Consider the following 13,038-nt stretch of genomic DNA (forward strand, 5'->3'; position numbering starts at 1 on the left):
TAGTAACGGATATTACTTGCGTAATAATACGTCCGTGTTTCTCTCGTTGTTATAGGTAATAATGTTCGATGTGTCATTTCTCAGCAATGAAAGCAATCAGCAATACTACTTTCGATCTAATCGTTCACGAATAATTGACGCTATCGTAAAAATGTCAATGCAATATTCAATTTATCAAAAAAAAAAAAAAAAAATAATAATAATGTATTATTTTTAATAGAAAATTAAAGGACGAAAACAATACGTTGTACGAAAGCGTTTGAGAAATGTGTCATACTACGTGACCCTACACTTTCGATCTTTCCATTATACTCGTGAACGTGTAATCTTTTGGCAAAGACAAAAGTAGATCTCCTGGTCTTTCACTGTGACGTAACTATAATTTAGATGCGTTCACTTGGCACGCTCGTTGACAGTCGGCCGATCCTTGGTCATCTGCCAAATATCTCCACATGAGACATAATAGAAGGAGAGTGCTGGACCTCACGCTTTTTCTTTTTTTTTTTTTTTTTCCTTTTATTTTATACCACGAGGTATTAACTTTTTTAGAATTTATTTCCATCCATATTCTCTTTCACATTTCTCCGTATGCAACGCGTTTTATTTCTTCTTCTTTAATTCTTTTTCTCTCTCTCTTTCTTTCTACTCTTTTTGTGTGTGTGTGTGTGTGTGAAAAACGTGCTCGAGAAAAGTATTCAATTAAGGACTTGAAAAACACACACACACACCGATTAAACTTTGACTCCGCATTAAAAATTTATACTACGAAAATATGATATATTAGAAAAAAAACTAATATCAACGATTTGTCCAACCGATTGATACTTTTTCTCTACTTCATAATGATTCGATTCTTGTATACACATCCTTTGAAGGGATCCTATACTTCGAGATAATATCAGTAACAGGATAAGCTGTTTCTTTATATTCTTCATTCACGTTTAAAGTGCACTTATACAAACTTTCTCGTTGAAATCGAAGGACGAACGTGTACAACTCTGTTTGACTTTATTCGAAGATATAGAAGAAACTCCTTGAAAAGATATCCTGTAAAACATCTATAGGAATAGGGAACTCTTTCAATTGTAAAGATGTGAAAATCCATTTGGACGAGAGCCGAACAATTTTACGAAAATTCGACGATACTCGTAAAAGAAAAGCTAAATCGATCCTGGCTTGATGTTCTTACTGAAAAGGGGAGGGGAGAGGAAGAGGAGGAGGAACAGGAAGGGGGGGGGGGAAGTTGTTTTTTCTACTTCTTCTACTTCTTTATCTTTCGTTGTTTTCTTTTATTTATTTTTTTTATTTTTTAATATCTTTTTCTTATCCTCTCTCTCTCTCTTTCTCTCTCTTTCTCTCTTTCCATTTTCTACTATTATCGTGACGATTTTAACGAAGGTAATAAAAAATAATGACGCATTTGTATCCTCGAAAGGGTAACATGCGATAACGATGAGTAGGAGCGAGGACACGTCAAAGTGTTGTCGCTTGTCATCAGTTCGCGGTGGCACGTTTCGCATGTTATCAAACTCCTACATTTTTATGTGGCGACTTTCTATCTGGCGTTTGGCATTGGTGTTAATCAAATAATGGTCGCGACAATTTTCTCCTGAAAATAACCAATGAGAGAATAGACAGTAAATTCCATTTCGAAGTTTGCTCTCGTTATGATATTTTTTATTATCGACTTTAAATACGTTCGATCATTTATTGTCTTTTTTTTTTTTTTTTTTTTTTTTTATTATTAATTTAAATCAAACGAAAAGTGTCATATTTGTTAAAAATTGTCTTTTTCCTTTTTTTTTTCTCTCTTTTGTTTTCATCGATCATCGTTCAGACAAATAATGTATCGACGTACAATCTAGAAATAATCCCACTTTTTAACTATAAGTGTCGAATAGATAGATCGTGAATAAAGTGATTTTTATTTGGAAAAGCTCAACGATGTTTTCGTCTTCCTTTTTCATATTCGTCGATAGATTTTGTGTAGAAAAGCACATCTATTCTTCGCGTCTTTCAACCGTGTGCCAAGTGGTACATTTTTCTTCGCACGAACTGACGATTCCACTACGTCTATCTGTGAAGAATACATTCTAAAAGTTAAGAAAATTTGCACAATTTAACTGATACATCATCTATATAATCTAATTGAAAAAGTTTAGAACATTTTTCTTATACTTTTTACTAACAATCAAATTGAAAATGTATATACACCATAGATATATATATATATATATATAGATTTTGTATATATAAATTTTTCCATAGCTGACAACATATTTCTCTTGAGATTGGTCAATATCGTTCGGTTGAAAATTGAACTGTCCGTGAAGTGTGAATAACTGAAAGTGATAAGTATCTTATTCGCAACTGATGCAATTTTGGGGTGGGGGGTGGGGTGGAGGGAGGGGGAACCTAATTAACGAGATAAATTATCGCTATGTTTTGTATTATTTAGAACTAATTATAGTGTAATATCAATAAATTACGGTTATCGTGAAATAAGGTTGTAAAAAAAATTTGCATAAACAATAATTTCAAATATAATTAATAGGATAGCTCATATATTGGATGGCATGTACATTAATTTAAAAGCTTTGGAGCGTGTTTAATGACGATCCCTTGCTGTGTTAATAGGATGTACAAAATGTTCCACTATGTTCTCATATATTGAATGGACAAAAAGATGGATGGAGATAGATGAAGAGAAAGATAGAGAGAGAGAGAGAGAGAGAGAGAGAGAGAGAAACAAGAAAATAAAAATTATTTTTAATGCAAATGACACCGAGTGGAATCATTTGGAATATTTTGAACAATAAACGCATTTTTCACGCTGTACCAACGAATAGAATTTTCGGGCCCTTGTATCTCATGTGTTCGCGTTAAAATCATGTTCGGTGCTTACGCGTATAAAATGGGTCGTTCTAACGCACCAAATTATTGGATCTCAAGCGTTTATTTCCTTGTTCGAAATTAAAGCATACCTAACGCCAGTTTTCGACGATTGCTTCGTTTCACACATTTCCGTACACGAATTTTCTATCGCAGTTTATTTTAACGTCACTTTACGGTAATTATTCGTTAACGCGTAACTATTTTAAAATTTTGACAGGAAATTTTCGACATTTTCTCTTATAACTTTCGAGAACGTGCAATATTAATATAACTATAGAAAGATTCTCGGTGTTAAAATTTTAACTACGTGTAAATTCAATTTTTTCCTTTTTTTCTTTCCTTTTTCTTTTTTAATTATAAAATCGAGCGAATGAAAATACTTTTTTTTTCTTTTTTTTTTTTGCAATTATTGATTATACGTGAGATGAAAAAGGTGGTATAAAAATGTGTCATTAATTTGAAGTGTAATTTGTTAAATACGTAATCGCAATAAATATTGTCCCGTTACGTTGATGCGATCTGTAACACGTTGGGATCAGCGATGTGAAAATAAAAGAGAGAGGGAGAGAAAGAGAACGTTGCATGTTGAGATATCACTTAATGTTTTCCTCTCTTTTCTCTCTCTCTCTCTCTCTCTCTCTCTCTCTCTCTCTCTCGGTTTTGATAATCTACGGTAGAGTTAATTTAATCACATTTGCAATTTATATCCATCTGCTTTACGAATATCCAAAAATTTCCTACGATTATTATATACTCGTTGTCGACAAAATAACCGAAACGGAAAAAGCAAAAAGAAAAAGGGAAAGTAATAAAAAAGAGAAATACAGAAAATGGAAAGATTATGTTGTATCGTTAATTTAAACGGAATAAATTAATTGAAATGTTGTAATTTATTAAAGAAATAGTATCCTTATTTTAAGTAGTTACAAGAGTTAATTTTAAATATAGAAAAAGAAGAATGTAGAATAGATGTTGATGAAAATTAGAGAACAGCGATAAGCAAAGGAATTATCGATAAAGAAAAAAAACTAAATTAAGGGGACCTTCTACTCTGCAATTAAAAAAAATTTTTTTTTTTTTTTTTACATTTTTCGAATGTATATATATGTAGAAATATTGTGTTAAAATTTCAAAAAGATCCGATGTCTCTAACTACATTTTTGGTGCCTGAACGTAACTACCTCGGACCGCTTTCCTGAGCGTTCGGCGCGCACGGACGACTCTTATCTTGTTCAGTCCCTTTCTCTTTCATTGTTTATTCAAGCAGTTTTTTTTATTGTAATCTGTATAATCCTTCGTATTGTCAGGTATATTTTTCGGGGATCAGACATAGAGAAATATATAACTGTCTGAAGATGATGATATATAGATTATTAAATTATGATGATGTTAATGGGCTAATAATTTGAATAAAACGTGGCCCATTGCTGGGCCCATTAATCGGCCAATGATCAACTACCATTAATGGGCCGATAATAACTGCCGGTAATGGGCCGATAATAAATGCCGGTGATGGGCCGATAATAAATGCCGGTAATGGGCTGATAATAAATGCCGGTAATGGGCCGATAATAAATGCCGGTAATGGGCCGATAATAAATGCCGGTAATGGGCCGATAATAAATGCCGGTAATGGGCCGATAATAAATGCCGGTAATGGGCCGATAATAAATGCCGGTAATGGGCCGATAATAAATGCCGGTAATGGGCCGATAATAAATGCCGGTAATGGGCCGATAATAAATGCCGGTAATGGGCCGATAATAAAAGCCGGTAATGGGCCGATAATAAATGCCGGTAATGGGCCGATAATAAATGCCGGTAATGGGCCGATAATAAATTTTATTAAAGGGCCGATAATAAATGCCATTAATGGGCCGATAATAACTGCCAATGGGCCGTTAGTTGTCATCCTTTGCCCGGCGATTGGCCATCCAAGGGCCTGTTTTCAAACTTTGTATGGGGAATTATTAATATCCCTCGACTTGAAAAAAAAAATAAATAAATAAAAGAATAACTCCACCCCAACTTTTCACCTTTACCAACCCCTACCCCAACTTCTTCTTCACATTCTTCTTCTGCCTCTTCCTTTTCCGCGTTGTGTTTACACTTTCCTTATTATTTTCATTTCAATTCTTATTCTAATATCTTCGACAAGGAAACATTTTTATTTCATAAAAAAAGAAAAAGAAATGAGAAATGTTTAATTGATCATTGAAGTTGAATTTTATAAAATAAACGATTCCCATGCTCTTAACCCTTTTCAAAGTTTGTTTGCATTTTAATTTATTTTCAATTCAATTTGTTCGTACACTTTCGACGGAGACTGTATCTTTCCTTACAAATAGAAAGGTATCATAATATCTCACGATTCATAAAAAAAAAAAAAAAAGATAATAATAACTACCATACGTGTTCCATCGACTGGTGTAAGTACCTCAAAACTAAGGCACTGAAGCAAAAATACACATACCTCACTACTTTTTGGAAAAAACATCATTACTTTTCAGAAAAGTTGTTTGAGGAATTCGGAATACTTGTCGAAAAGTGAGTTTTTTTTCCGAAAAGTAGTGAGGTTTTTTCCGAAAAGTAGTGAGATTTATCTTTCCGATAAGTCCGTAGGGTCTTTCCGATAAGTTCGTAGGGTCTTTCCGATAAGTTCGTAGGGTCTTTCCGATAAGTCCGTAGGGTCTTTCCGATAAGTCCGTAGGGTCTTTCCGATAAGTCCGTAGGGTGTGTTTAATTAGGCCTCGTAGAAGAATCTCGTAAACAAGCCTCGTTAAAAAGCCTCGTAATCGAGTTTCTTGTATTTACAAACTTTTCTATTTTATTGAAAAATTAGTATAAATTTCCTAAATACGCAAACATTATAATTAAAAAACATGTCTTTGGATATTTATAAAAAAAGTATTCTACAATGTTGTCTAATTCTTTTTCTCTCATGTATCTTACAATCAATTTTTTTTTTGTAAAATTTTACAGACAATACAATTATCTTAATCTATATATCTCATAATCATTAATAAGAATAATTTTTACGAAATAAATAATTTAATAATAATTTTTCAATAAAATAAAAACATTTTTAAATAGAAAAGAAATGACACTTTTGGTAAAAAAAAAACATACCACGCACCTTCTTTGTTTATGTCGACCGTCGGTTCGTTTGGACCTTATACTTTTGTCGCATACCTACGCGCTTATCTCTGTTTATTCTTTTACCCTTCTATCGCTCCTACCTACAAACATTTCGAGTATCGAAAGAATATGTGTGTTTACGCTTTGTAGTATGCAGTCGCACTCAAACACACACATATACAACCAGGAGCGATAACTACGAAGCATAGCATAAAGGGGAGACCGAGAATAGGAAAAACTGAATAGCTATATTCCGTCTCATTCCCTCGCAGTCTAAATCCTATGTTTGTCTCTTTTTCTCTCATTATTTAGTATGGCAACCGTTTCATTGCTTCGTTACATAGCTCCGTTTCCGTTTATTTTCTTTTCAGATCACTCCCATTCTAAAGAAGTTTTCACTTCAATAAATAGTCATGAGAACAATCAATGTTAATGAAAAGATTTCTCGTGAGGTCGGTGATAAGATGGAGTTTTTTTTCTTTTTTTTTTCTTGCTCTATCTCACTCTCTCACTCTATCCATCTTACTCCCACACTATTACCATCGCTATAATCATTGCGACTTTGAAAAAAAGGGGGGAAACGGAGTGTTTAATGAAACGCGAAATAAAGCGAGCTACCGACGGAAGAGCAGGAAAAAAGTTCGTTTCCGAGTAATAAAAAGTTACGCACGTTAACACCGTAGCAAAGAATATACATGTGTTTCCGTGTGTGTGTGTGTGTGTGTGTGTGTGTGTGTGTGTATGTATCGTAATTGGAAACAGATGTCGGATGCTTTTGTGTTATATCTTTATTTCTGTTTTTTTTTTTTTTTTAAACTTTGTATCAATGAAGAAGCAAACGATACGAATATACATTTCCGACGAACGAACATCAATATTTTTTTTATCGTCAATGGTTATTCACAAGCACTTGCGTAAAACCACATTTTTATCAAGCTTTTTCTTTTTCCAAACGCAAATCCCAACTCTAGCGATTTAGTTCGTTTGTATATCGATTACCAATTACATGGCAAATAATTAAAATCGTTTTCCGAATATATGTACAGAAGCGTTTGCACTTTGTTTTTTTTCTTTTTATTAACTTTTTTGTATATCTCTTACCGTGAAAAATCGTTGTAAAATACTTTTTTCGGGTTTGTTTGATCGATGGGAAAAAAAAAAAAAAACTTATACCTCTTTGTTTCTCTCAAACAAAAAAGATGTACATTATGTATATATACATATGTATTTGTTAAAACGTTACAGGATGGATATTTTGTAGTGTATTCTCGTGGAAAACATTGTGTAATATATTAGCAGTGCCAGCAGGTTGATATCGAAATAAACATTTATTCTCATTACAGTTGAGCTAATGATAGGGCTGGTTTTGTCTACTACCATTGGAGTATGGTACGTTGGTCGATGTAAAACATATCGTTGAAGGGATGAAAATAAAGAGAACGAAGAAGACATGATATACTGCTTTACTTTTTATCATCATATTTCATTTATGAGATGACATTTTTTACCTATTATCTTTCTTTTTTTTTCCAAAACTTTCTAATTGCGTTCGAAGTACGTAGGTTGGCAAAAGTGGAATCGCGTAAGAAGAAGAAGAAAAAAAGAAATTTTATATTCTCGAGGGTGAATAAGAAGAAAAAGAAGAAAAAGAAGAAGAAGAAGAAGAAAAAAAGAAACATAAAATATTCAATAGTCCTACGAGAAAGAACATTAAATTTTTCTTCGAGTGTCCGTTAAAACTCAAGAAGATACTACACACGGATACGACGACGACCCGCTAACATTTCCTTGACATTTTCCTACAGAACCACCATCCTCTGAGCCGCACGTTGTTAACCGTCCGGAAGGTTTCACGATGTTGTCCATCATAAGGGTGAGATATTTGTTCTATGACACGAGAAAATAAAAGGGTTGGAAAATAATTCACCCCTACCGCAAGAAGTTGTTCCGGCTTGTTTCTTCCCATCTATTGTACACTTGTCTTTCATTTTTATTATTTTTTCTTTTTTTTTCAATCGCTTGTTAAATCTTCTCTAAAAAGGGATGATGATTTTATTTGATTTAGAATTGAAAATACAAATAATTCGTTGATAATTGTAACACGTCTATATTACAATATAATTATTTTTTCAGAAATATCGATACAACAAAGTAGAGATTAAAAGTCATTTGTCAATTATTAATGGTAGATCTTTAGACGGAAAATTGATTTATTATTTATATCCATTAATATGACTTTTAATAAATTTCAAAGAATTTTTATTGAAAATATATTGAAAAATATTTTGGAACTTTTTTTTTTTTTCAAGCCTAAATGAAATGTGAAAAAAAAAATGTGTTATCTTTGAAAGAATACGCGCGGAAAAGAGAATATACAATGTCATCCTGCGCTAGCTGAAATTGACGTACAGTTTCGCACGATCGTTCGTTGTAACAACTAACGGTAAGGGCATGCGATTAAAAAAGAAAAAAAAAAGAAATGTAAAAGAGAAAGAGAGAGAGTGAGAAAGGGATGTATATTTGAAAGCAGAGAGCGGCGGAGGGGAATCGGGTCAGCTTGATAATACTGGGGGAGAAAAATCGATGGAGCTAAAAAGTTTTCACCGTCATAGAAGCCACCGAAAAACTCGTATTACGAGTACCTCGATGCGTCCTGTGAAACCTTTTTGGACATATATCTCTTTTTGGTTTCTTGATAACCTATTACCTTATCTACTATCCTTGCGATATTTATTTTTTTCATCGATTATGCTAGTTATATCCGAAGAAACAAAATTTTTTCCTTTTATTCATTTTACTTATTAATTAATTTCTAATGAATCATTTACAAAAAATTTGTATATTTTTATCCTGTTCATTGATAAATGCTTGATATTATTTTAAACTGCACATTCGGTCAGGTTTATCATGTTTTTTTCTTTTCTAATTATTTTCTAATCATATAGAAAAATTGTATTCTTATGGTTTTTATAGATAAATGTTAGGGTATATATGAAATTAGGGTCGGAGGGTCGGATTTGAAATTGTTTTTTTTTTGGTTTGGATCAGGGACCCTACAAATGTTTCGGTGTATAAACTTGTTTGGTTATATGTTTTCTTGGGATCCTATTCTTTGCTAGCAATCCGATTTACGATTCGTAATAAGATGTTAGAATTTGTATGCAAAGTATACTTTATGCAAAAATCGGTTCTAGAAATAACGCGCAAACTTAAATGTACAATATTTGTGCGTCGACAAGAATTTGTGGTCGCAATTTCGTACTTGAAATTTTGTATATATATAAAAAAAAAAAAAGGAGAAAATATAATAAAACAATGTTGTTCAATAATTTAGTTCTGTTTATCTGCTAATTAATGAGAAGTACTTTTATTTGAAATTTTTTTTCTTACTCGCGATATTAATCGATAATTGGTGATTATATCAATTACATCAGAGTCGGCATAAATGGAATAACCTTTTAAAGCTTGACTGCATTAATGGAAAAAGAAAGAAAGAAAAAAAAAAAGAAATACGATACTCGGAATGATTCGATGTAATCGGTCGATTGTCGATACTTCCGTTAGTTGATGAATCGTAACGTCGAAGCGGAAATTCATCAGCAGAGTTTCTACCATACCTCATAATTTCGGTCTAAAAAGAAGAGAAAAAGGTCAAAAATTTCGCTTTTCACGCGTTTTCAGGTTTTAGCCCTTCCCCTCCTTCCCCCGTACTGTACCATTAAATCACGTTATGGTTGTTAAAATCGATAATCCAATTTTATGGGATTCATAAAAGAAATGTTGCTGGTGTGCTGCGAACGCGTGATTTTTCACGTCTACTTTGTCGTCGAATTATGTTTCGATCGCTAAATGCAACGATTATGTTAAAAGTAATATTTTACGATTGAATTTCGTAAAGCTTAATGAAAGTTTTTTTTTTAAATAGGAATTAAATATATGACAAAGAAAAAAAAAGGATAAAGGGCAATGAAGAAGAAGAAAGCAAAACGACGATTGAGTTTTTTTTCTCAAGGAAGGAAACTACGATGAATTATTTTGAACGCATAGTAAAAATATTTATGATAACCTCGTGAAACGAGCGTCATCGTGAATAAACCTAACGGGTTTCGTTGCCGTCCCTTAATTAGCGCAATTAGTAGTCCTCGCTTATCGTCGTTAATATAAATGAAATATCAAAGGCAAGCAAGTCCGGTGCTCCTTTTGATGAAATATTCACCATTCGAATTTTCATGATATTTTTAGCATAGAGTTGACAAATTTTAACGAACTACTTTCAAATTCATCGTATTACTAAAATTTGAATTTGCAAAATAATTGAGATTTTTGTTTAACGTCAAAGAATAATATTGTATACATATATACATATATATATATATATATATATATATATATATATATATATATCGTTTATCTAATTTTTGTTATATCAAAGAAAAGATTTTATTTTTATGATCACCATTAGAGAAAATGATTTAACTTGAGGAGGAATTAATTATAAGGTAAAAAAAATTAATTGTTCTTCGAAATTTCGATAAATTCGTGAAGTTTATCGAAAAAACGTGAATATTGTTCGCTAAGAGAACATTGATGGGAACTAGTTGAAAACCGGTACACGTAATATCAACAAGAGAAAGTGCAGCAATCTCGATTTCTGACTTGTTCACCGATCACCTAGAATTCCAGATTTAATGGAGAGAAACAAGTCCCTAGCTTGACTATATATATACCTACCTGCTTGCTCACTGTCCCTCTGATCAAAATTATACATACGTGACCATCCCTCAATATCAGCCGCAGTTCCACCTTCATGAATATTAATCACTAAAGATTACATCCTCCGCAATCGAAGGTTGGGATTATTATCCAAATGAAATTCCTATGAGGAAAATGGCAGTGTCAAGGATTATATCCCTAACGTGGTGTTACGAAATTACATTTGCCAATTTTCCATTGAAATATTCTATCACATTATAATCGCATTCGTTTAATAGAAAAGGGAGATTTAAATGATCGATGGAGAAATTACCTACGATTTACCTTTTTGAAATATTGCAAATGAAAACTTTCTTATAAGATGAATCTTCATTATACTAGGATTCCGTTAAGTTTTGATCTAACTTTAATTATCTTTCTTCTTATTATACGAAAATGTTTCAAATAAAAGGTTCACTTGGAAAGTTCAATTTCCGCGATCTTATTAATTTGTATGCTACGAAAACAAACGGATCATCTCGCGGCTAGATGAAATCATCATTACCATTACCATGATCGCGAACTTACCGTAGCGAAAACTTGAAAGAGGATTTAATCTTCGTAAAGTAAACTATCGGTCGACTTAGTCCGCGATTAGAAGGAAAACTGCTTAGGATTCTCATCGTTCGATCTTTTAGTTGGGGTAAGGTACTGATCAAACATCGTTAAACGTCCTTTAAGAAGATTTCTTTTTGCCGTCAAGAGGAAAGAAAGAAAGTAAAGAAGAAGAAGAAGAAGAAGAAGAAGAAAAAAGGAAGAAAGATAATGCTTGCTTGCGGTGTCGTTTACGATAACTCACGGACATGGTTATTCACTGAAGGTGATCGTAAGGGTTCTAGAACCCAACAAATGCGATACAAGGAACATTTTTACGACACGTCGTAGGACGTTATATCGAGACGAAATCACACCATCGAAGTTAACGTGTATGTGTACGCGTAAATGTGTTGTGTGCCTAGTAGTAAACGTTGAGAATAAAAGCACTGTGAGATAAATCCTACGATGTGCTCTTTTCTCTCTCTCTCTCTCTCTCTCTCTTTCTCGGAACCTTTACTTTTCGCTCGATAACACGATTTGCTTTCTAGATTCCATCGGGAGCATTGAAACGAAAGAAGACAGTTACTCCGAGTATTACAAAAGCTACCAAAGGTAGAGGAACTCCTGAGCTGAGGAAAAATAGAACAAAAAGAGTAGGCGAGTTAGAAAGAGATGGAGAAGGAAGGAATCGATGTGTAGATACCGTTAGAAGCTAAAGAATCGAAGATGATGTCAGCGGAATAAGAGAAGCTATTTTTGTGTGTGCAAAGTATTCATCTTCTTCTTCTTCTTCTTCTTCTTATTTTCTTCTTGAATTTCTATTGTAATATTTATAATGAAAACCCTACTTGTGATTAGACTTTATCGTTCGTGAATAGAATATACGACAATTCATAGATAGACTAATTACTATGTAAAAGCTTGACCTACCACTGTAATTGACTTTATACCCTTTGGCCTCTCTCTAAATTTCCTCACGTGTCATGACTCCTCGAATATAATCTGACACCTCACGCGACGCGTTTTTGCTGACTCTTGACTTTCCAACACGAGAGACACTACCTAGCCCTAGACAGTTTCTTTTTTTTTTTTCTAGTGTCCTGTATATTTCTAAGTCTAATCTAATAATACAAATTTATAAATTGTAATGTTCATTCATTCTAATACCTTGATAAAGATCATTTATTTTACCAAGGACATTTCTTTTTTCATGCAATCTAAAAATATCTGTATAAGTTACGCAGATGTTATCATTAATATTATAACCATGTTTAATTCTATTGAATCGTACATAATGAATAATTACATTGAAACGATATCTCGCGTGTTATTTTTATCCGTAAGATCAAAAACAAAAATTAAACAAAATAAAAAGTAGAAAACAAAAAACACGTTATAAATATATTTTTTTTATTAAATTATGGTAATAAAAAGAAAAAAGAAAATGTATGCTAAATAACGTTGAATGTTCTTACCTAACACAATTCATTCGATAGAAGCTTGAACAAAGTGCTTAAGGTTGCAGACCATCGAAATAAGATATATAGAGTGCTTGTTCTAAGTTCAACTTCGAATACGATAAAGATCGCTTGTTTTTACGTAGCAAGTTAGTCCAGTGCTGATGTATAAGGGCCAAAAGGGCCGATGACGAGACTGATTGCGTCAAGATGTTATTTCGAGGGCAAAGAGAGACGAGAGGTTCTTCGAATTGACCGG

General features: G+C 32.9%; 1 protein-coding gene across 6 annotated transcripts in view; it reads left to right on the forward strand.

Annotated features, from left to right (window-relative positions):
* LOC107064875 (popeye domain-containing protein 1) overlaps window positions 1-13,038 on the forward strand; it is a 55,380-nt gene that overhangs the window by 20,836 nt on the left and 21,506 nt on the right. The gene's annotated exons all lie outside the window — the stretch shown is intronic.

This window comes from Polistes dominula, unplaced genomic scaffold, assembly GCF_049000335.1.
Source record: "Polistes dominula isolate Pdom_NZ unplaced genomic scaffold, Pdom_raw_medaka contig_16, whole genome shotgun sequence".
NCBI classification, from domain to species: domain Eukaryota; kingdom Metazoa; phylum Arthropoda; class Insecta; order Hymenoptera; family Vespidae; genus Polistes; species Polistes dominula.